General features: G+C 33.8%; 1 protein-coding gene and 1 long non-coding RNA gene across 4 annotated transcripts in view; both read left to right on the forward strand.

Annotated features, from left to right (window-relative positions):
• AGMO (alkylglycerol monooxygenase) overlaps positions 1–25,304 on the forward strand; it is a 316,482-nt gene that overhangs the window by 253,352 nt on the left and 37,826 nt on the right. The gene's annotated exons all lie outside the window — the stretch shown is intronic.
• On the forward strand, positions 7,806–22,430 carry LOC116664946. The gene is made up of 3 exons (XR_004321501.1): positions 7,806–7,918; positions 15,536–15,538; positions 22,420–22,430. It is a non-coding gene; the product is annotated as an uncharacterized LOC116664946 (long non-coding RNA).

Genomic DNA, 25,304 nt, shown 5'->3' on the forward strand with positions numbered 1-25,304 from the left:
ATATTCCATTGTGTGTGTGTGTGTGTGTGTGTGTGTGTAAATATATGTCACATCCTTTTCACCCATTCATCTGTCAAAGGAAACAGGTTGCCTCTATACCTTGGTTATTGCAAATACTGCTGTAATGAACCTAGGGGGTGCATATATATCTTTTCTAATTAGTGTATTTTGCTTTCTTTGGATAAATTCCAGGAGTGGAAATGCTGGATCATATGGTGGTCTTATTCTTAATTTTTTGAGGAACCGTTATCCTATTTTCCATAGTGGCTGCACCAACTTACAGTCTCACAACAGTGCAAAAAGGTTCCCTTTTCTCCACATTCTCGCCAATGCTTGTTATTCCCTGCCTTTTTGATAACAGCCGTTACGACAAATACAAGGTGGTATTCATTGTGATTTTTATTTGCATTTACCTGTTGATTAGTGATGTTAAGCATCTTTTCATCTGCCTGTTGGCTATCTGTTCATCATCTTTGGAAAATGTCTATTCAGATCCTCTGCCCGTTTTTTAATTGGGTTGCTTGCTTTTTTGATACTGAGTTATATGAGTACTTTGTATATTTTAGCTATCAACCCCTTCTAAGATAAATTGTTGGCAAGTATCTTCGCCCATTCAGTAGGTTGCCTTTTCATTTTGTTGCTGGTTTCCTTTGCTGTGCAAAAGCTTTTTAGTTTGATGTAGTCCCATTTGTTTATTTTTGCTTTTGTTGCCTTTGCCTAAGGAAACATATCCAAAAACATATTACTAAGACTGATGTCAAAGAGCAGAGCATACTGCCTATCTTTCTATAAGGAATTTTATAGTTTCAGTTCTTACATTTAAGTCTGTAATCCATTTTGAGTTTCTTTTTGTATATGGTGTAAGAGAGTGGTCCAGTTTCATTCTTTTGCATGGTAGCTATCCAGTTTTCCCAGCACCATTTATTGAAGAGACTCCTTTCCTCATTGTGTATTCTTGCCTCCTTTGTTACAGAGTAATTGATGATAGAAGTGTTGGTTTATTTCTGTATTATTTTGTTTCAAAATTATTTTGCAAAGTGAGAATTAAATTTTAGATCACCTTGCCATTCTCTAAACATTTATTTATTATTTGAAGGCTGTGGACTAGAGTCTCCTTCCCACTTCCACATTTCTTCTCACCCGCCCCCGAATTATTTTTCTCCATGGCAATTACTGCCAACATATTAGGTCACACTTACTTGTCTTATTTAATGTCTATCCCTCTTGCATAAGGGTAACATATTTTGTCTATTTGTATGCTGCTGTCTTTTTCAGATTTAGAACAGTGCTTGTCATATAGCATGTAGTTAGTAAATATTTGTTAAATAAATAAATGGATAATTATACTACTTTCATTTTGGTCGATTTTTTAGTCCATTGTTTCTTTTAAAGTAATTTTTTTTTCTAAATGTAAGTGAGGATTGTATACAATATTCAAATCCTATATCTATATTGGGCTCTGAAAATATTTTCCTACTTTGCTGTTTTACATATATACTTAATAAATATGTGATTAATAGATGCATGTATCTGCTTATGTCAATATAAACATGACGGTTGTCAGTATTTATGTCAGTATAGATGTTTTAGGAATATAAAAAAGTGAAGACTAGAATGGTAGTTACTGGGGGTGGGAGAGTGGAGGAAATGAGGAGATGTTGGTCAGAGAGTTCAAACTTACAGTTTTAAGCTAAGTTCTGGGTACCTACTGTATAGCATGGTGATTATAATTAATAATAGTGTAAAATATATACTTGAAATTCACAAGGAGGTCGATCTTCAATGTCTCTACCACAAAAACACTCGTAGATATGTGATGTGATGAAGGTGTTAGCTAACGCGACAGTGGTCATCGATTTGCAGTCTATGTGTATCAAATCAACAAGTTGTATACCATAAACTGACACCATGTTGTCTGTCAGTTGTATCGCAATAAAGCTGGAAAAAATAGTTGTTTTAATTTGTGAACATCTGTTCGTCTTTTCTCTTGCAATTGTGATTATATTCATAGCTTTCAAGATTTGAATTTTCTCTTTTATTTTTGAGGTTGTAAAAAATAATTTAGTTCTATTAGATTTTATTTTATGGGGTTTTTTTCTATTATTTTTTATTATTATTTTATTTAGGTATTATTTAGGTTTATGATGTGGAGGTTAAATTTTCTGTTTTCATATTCATTGTAATAGTTTTTGGAAAATTTCATGAATTTTTATGTTTCTTTTATCATGTACTGAATTATTATACGCAGCTTATACATTCCTTTCTATTTCTCACATTGTTTCAGTGATCAGAAGGAAACTTTAGATACATTTTAGCATAATTTGGTAGTGCTCAAGTAACTCCCAGTGATTTTAGATGGGGTTTTAAGCCTCTAAATAAATATAAAAATATGCAATACATTCAAAATAATCAGTTTTTCCATCCCCCGAATTATATTTGTCTTGTTATTCACATTTTTAAAGGGAATATTTTTAGTATTGTTTTAAGATTGTCTTCATGTATATTATACACTTTGCTTTCATTAGGGTTATCCCCGTGTAGTTTATATTTTTGTTATTGAAAATGAGCTGGTGTCATGTTTTATAATTTGATATTATTGACATGTTGGCATATTAGTTTATATTTATATTGCAACTGGCAATTTATCATCTACTCCTATTTATCTTAATTGTTTTTAGTTTATTACTTCTGGGTTATGTGAATTAATAATTTACTTTTTTGATTTTCTGTTTTTATTTTTGTTTCATTGTAATTTAAGGACATCCAAAAGTATTAGCAGATATATCTTTATTACATTCAACTTTAATTGAGTCTTTCTATCATGTTATGTCTAAGCTGTTGTGCATTTGTACTATATGCCCTAATGGTGTAAGAAAAAATAATCTGTTAAAGGTTTTCTGTTCCTCTATGATTAAATGCCAACTCTATTATATCATTAAAGTCAGTATAATTTGCTGGCCGCTTGTCACATAGTTTGAAAAATATGCCTTATTATCTTGAATCTGTTCAAGATTTTAGACTTCTACTATTTATTTGTTATTAAATACAAATGCTTTGAACTAAGACACTTCTTCATTAATGTATTTTAACCAATATTAAGTAAATAACTTCCTTTTTAAAAGATTTCTACTTAGACGTCATGCTAAATTTTCTTTCTGCTAAATACCTCAGCAACAATGTTTCCCCTGTATACTAATCACTGCTTATCTTTATAATACTTGAAAGTTTATGATGTGACTTTGGTTAATACCACTGTTCTTTAAGAGATATTGCACCTTTGTGCATTCTGAATGCTTTAATTATCTCACAACTGTCTAATACATATGTGTTCTAAGAATCTATAAATATGTAAAATTAGAGACAATGAAGGAGGCATGTTACTTATATTGTTACATAGAACAAAGAAAATGCATAGAGTATTAGTTTAATACTCACTACAGCAAAAGGTTGAACATGGCTTAAGCACACAGAAAATGCAGAGAATCAGACATAATTTATATTATTCTTCACTAGTCAACACTGGTCTTTCTGTGAACAACTAATTGTGGATTTTAACCATTGGCTTGGGGAGCTAGACCACAAGCTGAGATGCACCACTCCTTTGTCAATAGTACCTGGGGGTTTGTTTGTTTAAATTTTATATAGCTTGGAGAAATCATAGATTCCTGCATTGGGATAATCCAACCTTTTTAGGATTATTATCTACACATGTAGAAATCACTCAGGGCCAAATAATTCCTTCTCTTACCCTAATCCCTCTAGAACATTTTTACTTTACTTAACCTGCTCAGGTTAGCTAAGTATTCTCTGAAATCTTTCAGCGTCATCAAAGGAATGATACAGTTTAATTATAGGTCTCTCCTTTGTCTTAGTCTTCCGTTGTAAAAATCACCTAGCTTTGAAGTGGGTGAAACCTGTTCAGTCTAAGTGACTAAGTTAAGGCCAGGAATACCAGTAGTCTGGAAGGAAGATAAGCCTTAAATGAAGTTGAGAATAGATCTCACTCCTCTTTGAGGACTCTCTAATACAAATAAACTCCCTAGTTCATCGAATGAATAAGTGATAAATAAAGAAAACTCAACCTAAAACATGAGGAACAGGATATGTTCCTAGGGGCTGGGGAATCAGAACCCATACTGATGGAAATCTTAATATTTAAATTCTTCTCTATCATTTCCTTTCTTATGTCCGTCTAGGCTTTTCTCATTCTCCCAAACCAACAAAAGTTCACAAGCAAGTACAGGAAAAATCTTTACAGTATTGTAAAACATGTTTCTCTAAATCTAGAATGTTAACGGTTTGTCTCATAATCATGTTAACAGTATTCAGTATTCAGTTGTCCTCTCCATTTCCCATCAGTTCAAGTGCTTAACTATTTACCCAGTTCCTCCAGCAAAAATCCCCAAGTTGAACTTGATGTCTCCTTCCCTCTCATCACCTGCATGGATCAACCGTTTAGCCCAAGAGAACAATCTAATTAGTTCTCAATTTTGACTGCACCTTAGAATCACCTAGGGAGCTTTAAACAATCCCGGTGCCTTGGTTGCATCCCCTACAGATTCTGCTGTAATTGGGCAAGTGTGCATTTGGGGCATTATGTTTTTACAACTCCCCAGGAGATTCACATATTTAGCCAAAATGATCTAAATGCTGTAAGTTAAAACACTCCTCACCTCCTGCAGGGCATATTATATTATCCTTCTCCAATGCCCGCACCACCCCATATTATCACTGTTTTTAAGAATCTTTAACTCTTCATTGACTGTGGGATATGATCCAAATACATCTGAAAGACAATGCATTTCATTCATTACCTTACTTGAGTCTACCTTCTAATCTCAGCATATGGTCGTGTTCAAGCTTCTACATCAGCACAATCCGCACCTCAAGTCCTCCATTCCTCCTCACAATCCCCATGCTCCCTCCACTGCCTCTTTAAATGTCATTCTTTTTCTTCTCCATCTAAAGAACTCCTGCTTCCACTCTATTGCTCTTCTTTAGCGTAACATCCTTTATGAGGTCTTCCTCCTTGCTCATAGACCTCCAGCTTGTTCCCTGATATTTTCACATCATGTCTTTGTTATGTGTTTATACGTCTGTCTTCGGCTCGGCTGAGTCCTTTGAGAACAGGGAGTCTGTATTAGTATTTGTATCCACTTCACTGTTCAGCCCTAGCATGGTTCTCATTACTTAAGGGCTATTCGATGGATTTTTAAAAAATGAATAAGTGAATTTTTGGAAAGGTTGTAGTATTTTTTATGATTAATAAAGAGCTTATTTTTCATTAATATATAGGCAAATAGTGAGAATACTTTCCATAGTTTTGAAAAAAAAATTCCGTGTTACAAAGATTGAGTCACATTTAAGAGACCTCTGTACTTGCAAAGCTTGAAAAATAATAGATCTGGAGAAAATGTCTGCATTCCTACATATTTTCTTATTTCAGGAATATATGATCTATGATGAAAGGATTATATGGTTTCCTTTTGCATGTAATAAATAAAAATTTGTTTAGTCTATATTTCTCTATACTGATGTGTATGTAAGCTTATTTATGAAAAGATATGCATCTACATTATATTTAACTACAAATATTTTAATTTTAAAAAGATAAATTAAAGTTCACATACCATAAAAAATATAATATATACCACCTGAAGACTTTAAACAAATTTGTAGATATAATCTGACTTGTACATATTGTGAAATTCTAAGTACTAGGGAAATTGCTGGAATCCAGAAAATGTTTAAAACTTGAGTTTTATTGTAGGTGAAAATGAATGAAATTCACTGTCAGTACAACAGAGTTAAATTAGGTTAAGCAGACTCCATTATCTATTCTAGTAGATGATTTCCTAGCTCTTTTTTCTTAATTAGAAACACTGGGTAAAAATGTTAAAATTAATGATTCCCAGATCAGTCATCCGGAAATTATGAATTAAGATATCTGGTTGTGGAAGCCTCAAAGTCTCCATGTTAATCATCATTCAGATACGTTTCTTAATCATCACAGAATTCTGGGAAATATTGACGTAAGTAAAATTTAAATCTTTTAAAAATTTTCTTTAAGTGCTCTGGTAAAATGGAATATGCGTACATCTAAGTTACCTTGGATCTAGACTCAAAGTCAGCATCTTTGCTATAGACATCTTTACCTCAGGCATTTTTGCTGCAAATATTTGCTCATAACTAATTGATCATAGGCAATTTTGCCTTGAAGATAAAACAGAAATAAAAGAGGGACATTAAAGAGTTCACAATGAAATAAGAGAAATGAATAACAATTTAAAAGACTTGTGAAATATAAAATATTTGACTACATTTAGAATGTGTACAGGTTCATACAATACTATACAACAAATAACTAATTTTATTTAGTGGCTTGTACTTAAGCACTTGTCTTCCAAATCTTGTTCAGAATATTATATTCATTTTGGGGGGCTTGTTGATTCATCTTCTCCTTCCACATCACATTTTTCCTTTTTTGCTAGAATTTCCCCCTTCATTAAAAGAGATGTCAGTTTCCAAATACTAGGAGGCATATTTGTAAGCGCGCTTTGTGTTGTATTGTGAAAGTCTCTGCTCTGTTGTTTGTTCTTGGCATATTGCCACATATCCCTTGATAGATGTTCCAAAGTTCTATGAGAAGTGTAGGTCCAACTCTGCACATTTGACACCCTCAGCCTCTTTCTCCTTCAGTGTAGTGTTTCACATTAAGAAACCAACTCTTGGGGGCAAATCATCATCATCTGCCAGCTCAGTAAGTCATCAGCAATGTCACTAACTAGAAGAAATGCTAACATTTCAACCAGTTGAAACCAGACTCTCAACCAGTTATGTTATCTTTCAAGGGCAAAAATGCCTTATGGCCAATTAGCTATTTCGCCCTTGACCTCTCTCTCCTTCAATATAGTGTATTTCAAAATAAGAAACCAACTTTGGGGCAAATCATTGTCATCTGTCAGCTCCATGAAGCCATCAATAACATCACTACTGGAAGAAATGCTAATGCATTTCAACCAGTTGAAACCAAACTGTCAAAACCAAAACTGTCAACCAATTATTTTGTGTTTCACAGGCAAAATTGCCTTATGGTCAATTAGTTATGGATTGAAAATGTTTGCAGCAAAAGTGCTTATCCTGAAAATACTGGGCATGATAACCTAACTTATATGTAGGGAATTCATTACTTACATGCAAAATCATGATATGAACCAGTTTTCTAACAGCTTCATTCCTCCATACAGCCACCTGTAAGCCCAGTCTCTTCTATTCAGCATAGATACCACACAGAACAATAAAAAGCACGTGAGAACCACTGAGCTGAGTCTTGTCAGAAGATAATAATGAGTGCATTTGATTTTAGACTTTGAGCAGTGTTACAGAAAGAACAATTTTCATGGATTTTAGTTAACCCAACAGTTTCCTAACAATATATCTCAGAATTTTTTTCTGAGCTCCGTAACACTCAACAACTATTACTATTTTATGAGAACAGTGCTTTAAGAAACACATTTTGGAAAATGCTTGAATAAAGAATACTCTTGCATGTGATGGCATAACAGACACTTACAGGTGAAAGTTTTCAGGCAAAAGAGTGGTCATCTAGATTCCTAACAAAAGGATACCCATTTACTCACCTTTTACTGCAGAAAAATTTAGCATAGATCATTTTCTCTTTTTTAACAGATCAGTAAATTGAGGAACTGATCATTGTAGCTTTAAATACTAGAACCCAGTACTTACCTTTCTTCCTTTGGCGCATTTTATTTCTCAAGGAAGTCAGTAGAAGCCAGTAACAGATTTTCCATGGATACATTCATGAAATAATATATATCCTTGAAGAAATATTATAGATTCAATGGAGTCTATATATCAAATGCTTCTGTAAATTTCTTTTTCAGAGTTTGTACTCTTGGTGAACCACAAAGTATATATTACCAAAGTAATGACTAAACCAAAGTTATTGTAGTAAAACTGAATACTTACTAGTTATGTTTTGAATTTTTTGCCTATAAATATATCAGACTAAATGTTGTTCTTAAAAATTTACCTACTATTTAAAAAGACTTAATTATTAGACAATTATAAATTTTAAAATTCAACAACAAATAATCATTCATCATTTAGTTCTATAAATGAACACAATTAACACTCTAAAACATCTGCTTTATGCAACTGGTTGAAAGTTCCATAAAACCCTGTAATTTCTTTTATGATGTAATGCAAAATGAAGAACCAGAAAGGTTTTAATTATTTGAATTATAAATTCAAGTAAATTACTTTGTATATGGAAACATAGGTTAAAAAGATTCAGTTTTTTGTAAATAAGAAGGAAGAAGCAGCTCTTATATTACTTTTAAGATTCAACAAAAAGAAACAGAAAATATAAAGAGTGAATAAAAAAATGTTTCAAATTGAGCCAAAAGTGTCAGGTAATAGAGCAACAACACACTTAGCAGATCTCTGACTACCAGAGTTTTGGATCAACTCCCAGCTTTAGAAGTTGGATAAGGCTGGTGTGATGTTTGCCAAAATTGATGGAGTCTTCAAAAATGTTAAAAAAAAAAAAAAAAAAAAACAGCTTTTGTTTATAAAGATGGAAATGTTCTTTCTTCTCCATACATAGCTTTTCTTTTTTGCCAGTATGATTTGATTCCTAAAATCTATTATGATAGCACATTTAATAACTATTTTGAAGACAGTGTAAAAATGGTGATACAGGTAAACTAAAAATAAAATTGTGCATCAGAATCTTTAACAGAGCACAAGAAAATTTCACATATATAAGGAAAATGGGATTTCTATTCCCCTTTTATGTCTATATTCTTCAGTAAATAAATATGCATATAATTTTGGGTGTAAAGAACTGTGTCTTTATTAATTCATAGAATTGTTCCTTGATCCCTAGTGAAACAGAAAAGAAAATAAGATATAATTTATAATTTTCATTCAGATTCATTATATCAAAAGCTACTATTGGGAAGAAATGTCTCATGATAAGAAACGAGTTCACAAACAAAATTTTAGTTTAGTTTATGAACTTAACTGAGAGGAATTCCAACTTATAATTTGTGTATTTTAAAAAGCTTTTAAATGAAAGAAACAGAACAGTTTAGAAAGAACTATGTTTCAAGACTGGTACAACATTTCTATATCTTAAGACATAATGATTTAATCAAAATTGACATATTTTAAATAAATTATTATTATTGGAAAATGACAGTAAGCATTCTAGTTAAATTAAATGAGACTCAGGATTCCTAAAGCACCTAGAAAATATACGTTATGGGTATATAACTATTGGTTGACTAAAAATGCCACCAATGAAAAGGACAAGAATTATGGGAAAGACCTTAGTACACTGAAAACACGTTTGGTAATGTATTCCAAGGACCCAGATTTAACACACATAAAATTATATTAACTGTGCTAAAATACACCTAAAATAGTCATTGACGCCAATACAGACACTGGATCAGTCAATGGAATATTTTGAAATGTTCTGAAGCTTGCATGTAAGCATCCTTAGACACGTGCATATCGATGACGAGTTCTTAGCGTGCTTTGGATCCAATTAATATAATTCGCTTTTAAAGTAGAGTCTATGTAGTCTCAATAGTATATTTATAAGTGTTCTCACCTATTCAAAAATTGACCAAAATACATCATGGCACAGGATGGGAAAAATCTGTTTTGTGTCAGGTGTAGGACCAAATTATGAATTGTCTTGGGAGCCAAGTAGGGAGCTTCACACTTAATATTTTATATTCTTGAATAAGGCAAATGACCTGATGAAAATATTACTCTGTCTGGTGAGGAGGAAATTTTGGTGGCAAAAAAAATAAGAATAGGAATACCACATGGGACATTTAAAGCAATAGATTTCATGAGATGTAGTTGATTAAGTTACTTCATTCCCAATGTTTTGATACTTTCTATTAATTTTTGCCCATGATTCAATGTTTTAAAAAGCTTATTTTTTAAAAAAAAAAACAGTATTTATCAAGTAATTGGTTTACTATTTTATTTTATCTTTTGATAACTATACACTGGGTTATTATAATTCAAGGCCCCTTTAAAGCCAAACAAATGAATAAACAAAATGACACCTGATAACTGTGGAATCCTATGGAACACACACGTAAGATTTCCACTAGACATTCTGAAATATCGATAATTACGGGGGATACCCATTTAAATCTTCAAATTTGGAATCTAAAAGGACTTTGGACTCCATATTGGTAAGCACCAGGATAGAGGTGAGGGCAGAAACAGAAGTGATAGAATGAAGAAAGTTTGGTTTTGAAAGCAAAGGATCTTGAGGAATAATGAGAAAAAATAATAAAAGAATAGAATTTTAGTTTTTAAAAGCATCTTAAAGGACAATCTGGATGCAAATCTTAACTATACACATAAGGCAACTAAGGCTTCATGAAGTTAGAATGATTTTGTTTTCTTATCACTAGATTAACAAGAATAGACAACTATCAAAGGAAGCTAATGGGACTTCTGTTGTCACTCAGAGGTCTAGAAATAAATATTTCTCTAGGTATGATCATAACAATGTTCCTGTTAGGAAAAAATTAAACCTTTCTTTATTTTTATGCACTTATGTATAGCTCCCATAATAATTGTGCAATAAGTGTTTGATTATGATTTTGTGATGAATAAATATAGGCATTTAATTTAGAGTAAATTTTAACAGAGTGATCATGTTTAGTATATATTAGTGCTTCTGGCAATGTATCAGAGTTGTTACAAAATTAATTTATTATATTTCTTAGAATAGGAAATATTTATCACATCTTGGAATACATCATGTTAACGTTTTTGGCTCAGGCATGATGAAATTGTGAACTTCCATTCTGATACAAGTTTTGTACAATCTTCAATCTTTGCTTTGTGTAATCTTCACTTTGTGTAACCTTCAGTTTGTAATCAGTTTGTGCCCTTGAATGTTGTCAATTTATGTCTCTGAGCAAGTATGCACCCATTTTTACCTCCAACTTCTATTTCCAATTGAAATTGATAAATAGGAAGCTATGTTCCCTCTTGCTGAGCATATAGTACCATAAGGAGCCACTAACAAAAGGTAGGTGTAAAAAAAAAGTTGTGAACTGCTGTATTGAACTGATAACCCAACTTGTCCCTGAATAATTGTCTTGACTGTAAGTAAAATATTGAATGAAAACAAATATGGATTGGTTTAGATGAAATAGTTGTTGGGACATCCCAAAATAACAATCCTGATGTCTTTTTACCTTTAAAAATCATTATGACTAAAGAAATTCACTTTCTTTCATGAAATGTTTGAAAATACTTTGAATTTATTTTCTAAGTCTTTTTCAGTGAATGAGTCCAGCTATCTTTAGATTAATGTATAAAACACATTTTGGTATAGTCAACGTATCTCACTATAATGATCTGTGGTATATTTTTCCAAGAAACAAAAGAGAAATGAGTTTGAAAATAATAGCTTTGTCTAAGGAAGAAAATAATGAGGATTAGTTATACAAGAAACATTTGCCAATTTTTTGCAAATGTTTTTAACTAAATCTCAAGGGATTTCCCCTTAATGAGAAGAAACCTCCTGACTACTAAAGTTCTCTGAAACAAAGCAACCACCTCTAATGGGATGATTCTATACAAGAGGTCAAAGAAAGAACCTTTTTCCATTTTCTCTAAATTCTCTCTTTTATTAAGTGATAGTTTTTGCAAAAGTAAAGAAGTTTATTGTCCAGTTAAGTCAATGTTTTAGACATCAGATTGCCCCTTCCATGGAATTTTCAAAATTGGCTACAATTTTGAGCCATCTCAAATCTCTTCTAGTTTGAAATGATTAATTGTAGTCGGCCTTTTATTTTATTTCTCTATATATTTTGATGCTGTTTGTATATATTTTGTTATACTATTCAGAAACGTGGATTTTCCAAATTTCATAATACTGTTAATTACAGTTGAAAAATATATATGAAAGAAGAATATGGAAAGTATTTTATTTGGAAGACTTACGTTAGTAAGGAGAATGATTTCATAAAAACTCATGAAGGAAAACTCCCAATGTTCAAAAAGTTTGTAAGTCTCTCTTAGACCTCTCTAGGATATTTTTATGAAGCTGTGAGCTACTGGGAAAGAATCTGAAAATGACAAACACTGAGCAGAAGACAAATAGAAATAGAAATAGAAATAAGCCATATGGGTTGAAAAATGAATCACAGTCCAAAGGAAAAAGCCTAATTTATTTAGTAAAAATTTAATATGAGAGAGTTACAAGAAAGAAGTCTTCCACAATAATTGTCCCTTTGAAGTTCATTAAAATTACTTTTTAAACAGGGACTGAAAAAAGTAATCAATGTTAAAGTATCTTTGAAAGTCCACCTTATCATTTTCAATACTAATTAATACTACACAAAGCCTTGATGATGAATTAATCCAAGATACATTTTTTTTCCTCCAAATGTAATTTAAAGTATTTTTTGGCTGGGACTATTCATTTCTTTGGTTTTATTGCAGACTATTTAAGATAGAATGTATGCCAGTTATTTTACTTTGAAGAAATTCTTTTTATGCCATTTCTGACTGAGTTATGGTGTGTGATTAAAGGAGTTTAAAAATATCTTTTGGACTTTTCTAAAGCTATCATTTGAAAATGGATAATGATCAATCTTTTAAAAGATTGTTTTTAGCTATCATTATTTTAGATGTGTACATATAATTAGCTAATATAACCTTAAAATATGTTCTTCTTTCTTCTCTTTTCTGATATTTCAAACATCCATTTAATTTATTATTTCAACCTTTGATATTCTGTTTCACATCTCATTCTTTTCTGCATAGAAATGGCCTGCATGGCAATGTATTGTGTTATTATTTTATTCACAGTCTGTGCGTTTTCTTGATGTTGTGCTTACCAATGAAGATTACAGAGATTTCCTGAAAGTATTCATGTTAAGTTTACTATGATTTCACTCTTGTTAAAAAATAAATAAAGATTGCAGAAGATGTATCAGGTGGACATCGGAATTTTGTAACATACTAAAAACTAAAATGTCAGTAGAAACAGTATTTTTAGTGCAGATAATGAATCAATGGATAGTATCATGGAGGTCATTTGATCACCTAAAATTAAAAAAACAAAAAGAGAGAGAGAGGAAAGAAGGGACAGGGAAAATAATTTAATCAAAAATAGTATCTAAATACTCTAACTGGAAAAATTATCTTTCATCTCACATAATCTATACCCACTTCAAAAATTAATCTCAAATTGTGGCCCTCAAAATTAGAGACCACAAGAACGTAGAAACGTACTGATATGTAACAAAGGATGATACTTTAACTTTTGTAAAATATAACCTAAATTAGCACCTTGATACTACAAATTTACATGGATAGTGTAAATTACATTGTTATAAGATGGCAGTGTGATTAAGAATGTTATAAATGTAATGAAGAATGGAGACTCATGTGCTTTTAGTTTATCATTCTGAGTTTTCATATTATGCTAAACAGATTACTTAAAATGCAGTTTTGGTTAACTACAAAGGAAAACTCCATAAAATAAATCTGTGTAGGATGTGTGCTTGGGTGTGGTGCTGAGCAGCAGCTTCATGTTTTAGCATAATTTGTTAAATGGGTGGTAATCTGCACTGCCCACACCACTTGTTCACAGAAGTTTTAAAAAGTAGGATGAAAGCATATGATTTCACTTTGGATGGAAGCAGCCATTAAACCTTTCTTCACTGTCCTTCCCCCAACCCCCACTTCCTGCCTCCCACATCCTCCCCACCTCCCGGCCAGGCAGGCTTTCAATTACTGTTCATATTACTATAATGACCCGAACACATGTTTCAGGTAAGTAACATCCTTTGGATCAATTCTTCTTGTTACATTGGATTTTCTTAAGAAGTTCTGTGCCATAAAGAAATTGTGTTTATAATTAATCAGAGGGAAAAGTCTGAAAAAGCATTCTAAGACTTAAGTAGAAAGTGATGTTCTTTGTATCTTACAATCAAGAGAATTGAAATTCAGCTAAATTTATCTCTTTTATATGGCCCAAACGTCAATGCAATAATAAGATGAGCATAGAGAAATTGGGATCTCAATAAAGTATCCTAAATTTTGTTTTATAATAATAGCATTAAACAATGATAATATTTCCATAACAACTACCCAATTCATACTTTAACATTTGCATTATTTAAAAATCTGTCTGGAGTCCTGTGTTGCATATTGTTGTCCTTTGTAGACACTCATTCCATATTTTCCATATGTAAATAATGTATTTCAAACATTTTTCACTTCTTTTGATTTCATGGGTTATCATTAATGTGCTTTGAAGAGCTGTTCTAAAAGTAAAACTCATACTAAAACCAAACCAAACCAAAAAACTTTGTTAAAAAGTTAAGGTAATTGCTTTTATCATTCTTACCTTTAAAGAGTATAGAATGTTGGAAACACAAATATAAGGTTCTCATGGAGAATTGGTCCTCTTTATTTAGAGACTTACTAGGAGATTATTATGGAACATCTCCCTATTTATTTGTTTGTTTGTTTGTTTGTTTGCTTTCTCTGGTATTTTCATTGTAATTTCTTGGGTAAACAGTTTTTATTTTTCCAATGCCATCTTAGAATTTATCTATTTATTTGGTTGACCTTTTCTGTCAGTACAGTGACATTTTAATAACAAATTAGGATCTGTAATCCTCTATATTTCTCCATAGCATCTAGTTGTGTGTAAATAAGTTGAAAGTTTGAAGCATGGATTTTCTTTTTCTGATATTTCTCTTCAAAAATGATGTGTATTTCATCACCCATTCATACATTGAACCTTTGCTTATTGAGCATCTGTTACCTATTTTAGGCACAGTGCTCAATACTGGATTTATAAAAGCAAACTCGATAGGCATGAAATTTAGAGTTTGCTATGAACAGTAACGTGGATGAAGGTGTGTAAGTTGCTCTAGAAGGGCATAGGAGGGAAATGAGCTTGTATTGGGATGATCATGGGAGAACTTGCTGGAGGAAATTATATTAAAAGCTGAGAACTGAAGAGGATTTAGCGAATGAAATGGATGATAAGGATTAAGAAAGCAGGAATAGAAAGAACCTGTGAATGTATGTAGACTATAAGGCCAAAGAATATGGCCATAGTGTGGAAGTGGCGATGTGGTAGGAGTTGAGGCTGGGGATGCAAGCAAGTGCCAGATGGTGCTGGATTGTTTCAACTTTGGGCATTGGACCTTATCCTGAGGAGACTTTAAAGCCATGGACAGAATTTAAGGGAAGGAATCCCTTAAATCATAGTTGCTTTATAAAAATACTGGTCTTTGGTGCCATGGAGAATGGGCTGGCAGTTTCAAGAGACATTGTGAAAGGTAATATCTCAACAAACCAATCTGAAAATTCCTTTTCCTTTCTTATTCTAAGTAAAACCAGTACTGCCATAGGGACGTTGCTTCACCCAGACCCCTGCCAGGTGATAATTCTTTTTTCTTCCACATCAATCGAATCAGCATGTCTAGGGGTGAGGTAGGTAGTTTCTCAGCTCTTCACTGATGCCTTAACTCCGTTATCTCTCTCTGCTTCATAAAAACACTCAGCTTTGAATCTAACGCAGTGAGACTTTATCAAATCCTGCCCCTCACAGTTGTCCTCCTATAGGCCACCAGGATACAGCCCCTGATTCCTTAATAGTTTTTAACTCCTGGCTATGTTCATTCTACCCAGTACCACTCTCAACTAAATTCTGGGCAATTGTAATAGGTATCGACATGTTCTTTTCCAAATCTCTGGACTACTGTTTTCCAATCAGCTGGCCCTACTCCTATGGATATATCAAGGAACTTCATCATGACCAGTGAGTTCTGGCATCTCCCAGTTTCCAATTCCATAGCTCCCACTCATTGACCACCACTTCTATTTTATGGGTTTACTACCGCTAATATCTATACTATTACAATATTTCCACGACACCATCACATTGAATTGGTAGAATGTTTTACCTGTTTACCCTTATGTCCCTGGTGTCCCGTCATCCCTCCTTCCTCCGCTTAAAGCCTATGGCCAATCATTACAGTAACCACTTCATATATACCCTCTTTCCTCTCTGTCATCGTGCTTTGCAAAACCCAAACCCTGGTTCATCCCAAATCTTCACCTATTCCATGTCTGCACTCACCCGATGAGTGCGGTTGGAATAAAAAGAGAAAAAGCATAATACCATCTTCATTCATTTTACTTCAGATTCATAATCACAAAATGCAAGCTGGTCCTTCACCCTGCGCAGAAATCAGTTCTCTCTTTCCTATCCATTCTCTATGCCATTCTCCCAGATGATTATTGTACATTATCTAGCTTCTGCTTGAACTGTCAGTAGCTACTCTCCGTCCTCATTCCTAGCTGATAGTCTTACTTCCTGTTTAATTGACAAAATTGAAGCAGTAATAAAGAACGTTGGTAAACTCCTACTTACCAGCATTAGTATCTCCATCTTCTGCTGCCCTTTCCTATTCTATGACATCTACTTTCTCTGTTTCTACCCAGGCTTTGGCTTTAAGAAGACCTCATCCTTCCTCATCTACACAAAAATATCACTCCAGCAACTCTCCTCTTTCTATTCCACATTGCCGATTTCCCTGTGCTATTTCTCTCATCTCAGAACAACTACAGTAACAGACTAATCTCTTATCTTCATCCTGTGAGCTACTGCATATTTATCAGATTTAATCTTACTGCTCTTCTGAATCTGTTTTTATGAAGCTTATGAATAACTTCTACAGAATCCAATGGTTCTCAGTTTGTTTTATCACTCAGCATCATTTGACATAATGTAGCACATCCTCTTCCTGGAAACATTCTCTGCGCTTGGTTCTCTTTATGCCACAATCCCTTGGTTTGTTTTGTAACCTATTGGTCCCATTTTTGCAGTCTCTGTTGTTGGTTCCTTCTTTTTCTAAAGCTGCTTGGAGTGCTTTAGCACTCAGTCCATGGCTCTTCCCTCTCTCTATGTTCACCCCCTTAGTAAACTTGTTCATCCTCACAGTTTTGATTACCATAGCTCTGTAGTATTGTCTGAAGTCTGGGAGGGTTACTCCTCTGGCTTCGTTCTTTTTGTTTGGTATTGCTTTGGCAATTCTGGGTCTTTTGTGATTCCATATGAATTTTAGGATTATATGTTCTATTTCTGTGAAAAATGTCCTGGGTAATTTGATAGTGATTGCATTAAATATGTAGATTGCTTTGGGTAGTATGGACATTTTAAGAATATTTATTCTTCCAATCCAAGAGCATGAGATACCTTTCCATTTCTTTAAATCATTTCCTTTATCAATGTTTTATAATTCTCAGCATATAAGTCTCCTCGGTCACATTTATTCCTAAATATTTTATTTTTGGATACAATTTTTAATAGGATTGTTTTTTTTTTTTTTAACTTTCCTTTTCTGATATTTCATTATTGATGTAAAGAAACAGCCTCACAATTTTAAATATCTAAATGTATCCGTCAGGCTGTGCCTCCCCACTGAATTAAAGGTACAACAGTACTGATAGAACACTCCCAGCAGGATGCCTAGTAGACATGAAAGTGTCACATGTCCTTGACTGAGCTTCTGATACTCCCTACCCTCTTACTGAAAAACAAAACAAAGCAAAACAAACAAAACACCTGCTCACTCACAGTTTTCTCTATCTTGATCGTCTCTGCCCAAACCCATGTAGTCATCCTTGAGTCTTCTTTTACTTACATTCTATATTGAATTCACCTGGAATTCCTGTTGGTCATAGCTTCAAAATATAACCAGAATCCAACCACTTCTCACCACTTACTCTGTCACTCACTCTGATCCAAGTCACCATCATCTCTCACCTTTATTATTGTAATAGCATCCTAACTGGTCTCTTTTATTACTATTTGGATCTCCTACAGTCTATTCTCAACACACCAGCCAATATGAAGCCATTAAAATGTTAACTCATAGCGTGTTACTTCATTCAAACCCTCTAATTAATGTCTCTACTTCACTCAGAATCTCAAAAGTCCTTACTGTAGCTTATGAATTCCGACATGTTTCTCTCTTTCTCCATTTACCCTTTCCCTTGCTCATTCAATTCCAACCGCACTTCCTCATTGCCAGTCCTAAAACATTCTGAGTACATTCCCACTTAAGGATTTTTTCACTCTGTTTTCTCTGCCCCAAATACTCTTCACCCTGAGAACCACATGACTTTGTGCACCTTCTTAATGCAAACTCCATTGATGTATTAGTTATCTATTGCTGCATAACAAAATTACTACACATTTTTCAGCCGAAAATAACACACACTTATTTTCTCACAGTTTCTGTGAGTCGAGAGTCCAGTCGTGACTTAGCTGTGTCCTCTGCAAGGCTGCAGTCAAGCTGCCAAGTCTGCAGTCACATAGGAGGCTTGATTGAGAAAGAATCTAGATTTTTGTTCACATGGTTGTGAGCAGCATTCAGTTCTTCATGGGCTATTGGAATGAGAGATTCCATTTCTTGGCTGGAGTTTTCCCTCAGCTCGTATCCAGATAGGCCTTCTCAATATGGCCACATTCTTCCTCAAAGCCAGAAATGAAAAGGTATCGCAGTCATCTGAAATGTGATCACAGAAGTGACATCCTGCCACCTTTAGCATATTCCATTTGATGTAAAGAAAGTCACAGGCTTCACCCACACTCAAGGAGAGGGGCTATCACAAGAGGAAGCGCGTCAGAAGGTGGAGACCATGTGGCCCACCTTAGAGTAGGTCCATCATACTTCACCACCATGTTTAAGGTTGTAACCTCTTCCAACTTCTAAATTCTAAGGTACTTCTTATCCTCTTATCCTTGAACTGTGTGAGGAAAGTCAGAACAGTCATTTGGAAAGCTGAATAATGACCACAGATCCATCAATTAGAAAATTATTGCTGACCTTGATGGAGAGAATACCAATAAAAAGAAAAACTATGAGGGGAATTCAAACTGCAGTAGGTTTAGGAGTAGGAAACAGAAAGCATGGCCTGTTCTTGGGTGAAGGTATGGCACCTACGGTGACATACGCTGGGAAACAATGTCTGTGAAGTTCTGTTGTAGGCCATCACAATCTGTTAATTTTTATTAATGATCAAGGTAGTTGTCAAAAAGTATTTAGTAGGATATTCCCAGTATTAGAGAAAGAATCCTCAGACGCTTAAGGAGTGACTAGATTTTCTTGTTAAGGAGTCAGTCTCATACACTGGAAAAATGAAGGCACACGATATTAAAGAAAAGTTATTCTGCATGTGTGAAGCATCTACTAGGTATAAAAATTAATCATCTGTTTATTCTATAATAGGTACAACCAGGATCTGGTAGCATTCAAGCATTATTGAGTCTGATGCTCTGATAATATATTCCAGTAAAGGGAAGGCTTGGACGGAAATGAGTCTAAAAGGAAATTGAATCACACACACACTGACGCATGTGACTGAATTGTTTTGACTGTATAAATCTGAGGTTGAAGAAACTCCTGCGGTGACTACTTAAAAAAAAAAAATTTGAAAGGTTTCACTGCTGAGTTGTATTGTAGGTTCAACCAGACAAAGTACAGTCCAATGAGGAAATGAAGAATTTATGTGTGAATGTCTAAGCCAGCAAAAATTGTCTGGGAACCAGCAAAGTTTGTTCATGCATATATCTGTGCTCTTAATCCAAGCATGTTTTGCTTGAATATATTAGAATTTGACAGCTCAGTTAAAACATTATATATCTCAGTCCATCTCAATCTGCCTCTCTTTCTTTGAGACAGTCCTTCGATGTTCCCATCAGTCACCTCCACACTGCATGGCCCTGTTTCTTTGTCCATAGCTGACAGATTCAGGGGTGGGCACCTGACCAAATGTGAGCCAATGAGATTCTCTCTCAAAGTACGTTGGAATTTTGAACTTAATCAGAGACTGGGGTTTATACAAATCAGGTACCAACCAGGAAAATAAAAACTATCCTAGGTAATTTAAATGGAGAATTTAATGTGAGAAATTTGTTACATCTGTGATGAAAAATCTGTGTATGTTGAGGGTAATTAGAATATGGCTTTGTTGGTGAAGAGTAGTGGGACAGTGACTTCACATGTATGAAAGGTTTCATGCATGTTATGTGTGTGTGTAAGTATAATACACATATATTTTTCCACATTATTATATGGTAATAAAATGTAACTAGAATTATTATAATTTGGGGACTATCATTTTTTCATTCATATTTCACCTTTTCAACATTTGAAATTTTAATGAATTTTAAAGAAATATTTTCCATTTTAATAAAAGGATATAGAAAGGGTAAGATTCTATCTGAACATTATAAATGCCATTTATAATTTCCTGCTTTCTAAAACTGGGTTATATAAGAGAAATTTGGGTAATGGTAATTTATCTTTAGATATGATAGGTTGACTTTGGAATATTTGTTTCAATTTTTATTTACACTAGCAATGTATGAATTATTTCCTTATAAACTTTCTGGGAAATGCATTATTAATCATATTTTAATTTGCATCTGTTTAGTTACCAGTGAATTTGCCATTTAATAAATAATATATTTGCTCATGAAGACGATTGAATGAATCAGGTCAAAGGATCAGGGAAAATCTGAGAACTGTATCACAGAAACCAAGGGATAAGAGTTTAAGAAAGGTATTGTAAGAAGTCACATAAGATAAGGACCACAGGGTGACCAGGGAGCAGTCTTGGCACATTCAGGACAGGTATAGAGGAGCAACAGGAAAAGAAATTTCTATTTTGGGTTGAGGTCTGGAATTTGAAGCCAGAAAGTAAAACAGTGACTATCAAATACACTTTTCAGAAGCTTAGCTTTTCAAGCGGCAAAAGAAATGCTAGTTAGACTAAGGTGGACAAAAGGGAGTAAAGTACCAAAGGGTGAAGGGGAAAAAAGGGGAAGTTTAGAGTGTTAAGTCTATTTAAAGATGGAATAGAAGGTGAGAAATTCAAGAATAAAAGCAAAGTGAGGCATTTGATAAGCAGGTAGGTATACAATGAAGGAGCTGGTTATTGGGTTCAGTTGGATATTGTTGGAAATTGTTGAAAGATCCTCTTATCATGGAAAGTACAAATAGATAAGATAATAAAAAAAATATAATATACTAAAACAGTTATAATATATGTTATTGGTGAGGGGGAAGACTGTAAGAATTTAAGAAAGCTCTTTCGTTCTTTCTTTCTACTGCGGTATAGTCAGTTTACAATGTGTCAATTTCTGGTGTACAGCATAATGTCATATATGGAGACGCATATATTAATTTTCATATTCTTTTTCACCGTAAGCTACTACAAGATACTGAAGATACTTCCCTGTGCTATACAGTATGAGCTTGTTTAGACAAAGCTCTTCTTGATAGCTTCTATTGGGAAAGAATGCAGCATAAGTTGTGGAGAATGACTAAACATCAATTCATCATCAATTAACTGACACTTTAAAAAAAAAAATCTGCCAAGGAATATAAGAAACAAGGTTCTATTAGTAGCTGTTCTCCCAGAAAGTCGCTATATAAAACATATTTTAGGGGGTTTTAATTAACAGCAGGTGGCATTTACTACCACAGAAGTGGATGTATTCGTTAGTTAAGCAACTTCCTACTGAGTACCAAATGCTAACATATTCAGTTTGGAAATGCTTATCTTTTTTAACCACTGGAAGCTATTTTGTAAAACCGGGGTCCTTGGAGACCTATTGCTGGGATATGTAATCATTTTGGCATAAAACCTAATCCCTAAAAAATGCAGTTTGAATTATTGCATGAGTTCTTTATCTTTAGTAAGTGAGGGTTTGTGATGAAACAGATGAGACATTTAATCAGCTTAAAAAAATATTTTCAGTGATGTATTCTAGGAAAATGCCTCTATTTTCTATGGTAAGACATCTCTTAATCATACTGGACAGTTTCATTGTATCTGCAATAAAGGAAATGAACAATGGAAACATTTATGTAGTGTCTGATTGTCTGGGGATGATGATCTATAAGATGCAGGCCTATTATTTAATGCTTTGGGGATTCCCTTCGCTTCCTCCATCATTCCTTTTGAGCTCTGGTTTCTGTACTAATCCTAGAGAGAAAACACAAGCATTTATGCTATTTCTGGATTGGAAAATTAGGCCTGTACTTAACAGTTAAATAATATTCTTAATTAACTAAAAATAGAGTTGGTTAAATTGCCGTGAGTGATCATTGTGGCGTTTTCCTCCTTTTTAGTGCAGAAAATTGTCCATAACTCTGGGCACTCTGGACATATACATGAAACCCTTCCAATCTGTAAGTTTGTGATTGTAGGTTTTGAATATTTATGGTGCACTATACCTCTATGATGGTGATTTATTTTTACTGAGCCTCATGGGTTACAAATTGTCTTGCCAAGTTGGGGGAGGATCAGAAGAGGGAAGAAAGGCTGCATGGTATTTTGTTCCCTGTTGAGCTAATTAGGAATCTAGGGCTTATTTAGAAACCTGCAAATCTCAGACTCACTTTCAGTCAATTAGTCTAGCTCAGGCTCTAATTTAGACTGTATTTAGATTTTCCCCAGGTCAGAGGGAAAAGAGGTATATTTTACTCTCAGGCTTCAGAGAAAAAAGGAAAAAAAAAAGATTGTCAGTGATGACATTGGGAATCTGGTAGAGGGGTAGATTAGTTGCAAAGGGGGACATCTTTTATTGTAGAAAAAGTGAAAGGAAATGAAGGATTTGTAACGGAATGTGTCATATAACATACAATAATCTGATCTATTAGAGAGTTCAAATGTCCCTGTGATCTGGAATACTCAGATCATCTGCTATTGACATTGTTATCCTTATAATCAACAAACTAACCTGTATTTTTAATTTTCTAGACTCTGAGATGTCTTCTTTGTAGTCTAAGAGAGGTATATATATTATTATTTTCAAGGTACTAAGTCAACTAAAATTAGTTATATTTTCATCTCTTTAAGAATTAATGAATACTTTATTGTCTTTGATTGAGACGGGAAAGATGTTCTGGTCTCATCATCAACATATTCATGGTGTAAACTATTACTTCCACAGAGTAGGAAGATGTGGTTTCTTTGTGTTGATTTTAATTAGCTTTTGTTTCAGAATATACCCTAACGGGGCAAGTTGCGGGACAAGCGTATATGCACTGTCTTTAATGCCTACACGAAACAAAATCAGGTAAGGGATAAAAAAATATGAACAATGTAGAGCCCCTATTTTAGGAGAACTTACCAAAAAATAAGGGAGCAAATGTTCATAGAAAACAGTGATGCAAGATTTTCTTTCTTACATTTGAATACATCTTTGAACAAATAATCACTGGTTCATAAAATCAAGTTGATAGACAAAGGTACACATTGAGAACAATTATTCCCTCTCACTTCTTACATTTCTTGTATTACCTTTTCATGATTTCTTTATGCAAACAAACTGTATGTGTTTCCTCCTTTCTTACATACCTGTCTTGCTACATACCTACCATTTTACTCCTCGTGCAAGGTTTGCTAGGAGTTGTGAGCACAACACTTTAAGAACAGACAAAAGATGAAAATGACTTCTGGCTAAGAAGAGTTAAGGGATGTTTCAAGGATGAGTTGGTGTTTGATTCAAGTCCTAAAATGCGGTCATGCAGGGAAAGAACATTCTGTGTAGAAATGACATCAAAAGCCCAGAAGCAGCAAAGTAGACGTTCAAGGAATGATTAGAAAAGAACAAGCAGTTGAGTGACTATAAATGGAGCGAGTAGTGGGTGACAAAACTGGAGGGATGATTTCGGGGGAATTGTGGGTATTTCTGTCTGTTGTAACCTTGAAATTTTCCGTTCTTTGGAAAAATATATACAGATTGCGCATTCCTAGAGTTGGCAGATTTCTGAGTTTTGATGACTGCTAAAATCTCCTAGTTTGACTCAACAACTCAATGCTTTTTATGTTACTACTTAAAATATTTAAAAATCCAGTTTAAAACTTAATGGCATATGTTTTGATCACACTGTGGCTTTTCTCCTTGAAACTTTCCAGCCATGATCACTACATACTCTTCTCAGCTTCGTGTCAGATGACGTGTACACTATCCATTGCTATCGGTCATGGGCCAACATTAAAAAAAGCAGATTCTTCCAAGTCCCAAACAGAGAATAAAATAGGAGGGTCTGGATTGATTTAACTTTTTGCTCTATCTTCTGGGGAAAACTCTAGCTCAGAGGATTTCTGTGTAACAAGGGTCCATCAATTTTAACCAGATGCACTTTTGGGTCGCCAGATGATATCATAATAATAGAATAGTCTAGAGAATAATGATGCTGTAGCTGCTTGGGAGAACAAAGAAACATTGACGAATGTTTACCACCCAACTCTAAAAAGATATTTTGCTTAAATTCAATTTAAAGATTACTTTCCTGATGATTTACATCTAGTGAGTAGGATTGTAAAAGCAGTCCCTTGAGAGCTGACCATTCCGTGCATATTAAGACTAAGGAGATTTTTTTTTTCATTTAAATCTCTATTTTTTTGTAAGTATACAAAATTATATCATATGATAGAGTGGGGTTTTTCAAGAAATTCCTTTCAGCTATTCCCACATTCTCTCCCTAGCTCTCATTCCAAAAAAACAACACTTGTTTTCTGACTTAAAATTTTTCTTCCATCTTAGATTAGTTAATCTGCTGAAATGTTTTAGTAGCATCTATTGTCTACACTTAATGTTATTTACCTTATCTCCATAATTCAATGAATTAAATCATTTTAGTTTTTAAATATAACTAAAATAATACAATTGTCAGGTGATAAAGTTTCTGCTCATCATTTCACGTACTTATTTTATATTGTACATATTTCACTTATTGTGTGTATTCCCCTGGAGTTTTACCCTACAATGGGGAAGATAGTGATTATGTAAATATCCAGGTCCTTCTCATTTTTGTTAATTAGTCACAGAAATTCTTTGCTCCTTTTATATGATACAGGTTTTAAATCAGTTGTTCATTGATCAGTTTAACTCTCTGTCCTGGTCTCTGGACCTAGTACACGCCCAAGCCAGGGACTGGATCTTCACAACTGCCTGTTAGCAGCCCGGCCTCCATGGTCTTTCCTATTCCTTCCTCCAGCATTTAGTCTTAAAACTATTGACATTATCTATCTGTCTATCTGTGTACCTATCTATCTGTGTGTGTATCTATCTATCTATCTATCTATCTATCTATCTATCTATCTATCTATCTATGATCATTTCATTACATTATCCCTTTCATGTAGTTTAATCATCTGTCAGGAGAAAACATTTTTTT

The sequence above is a fragment of the Camelus ferus genome, chromosome 7 (genome assembly GCF_009834535.1).
Source record: "Camelus ferus isolate YT-003-E chromosome 7, BCGSAC_Cfer_1.0, whole genome shotgun sequence".
Taxonomy (NCBI): domain Eukaryota; kingdom Metazoa; phylum Chordata; class Mammalia; order Artiodactyla; family Camelidae; genus Camelus; species Camelus ferus.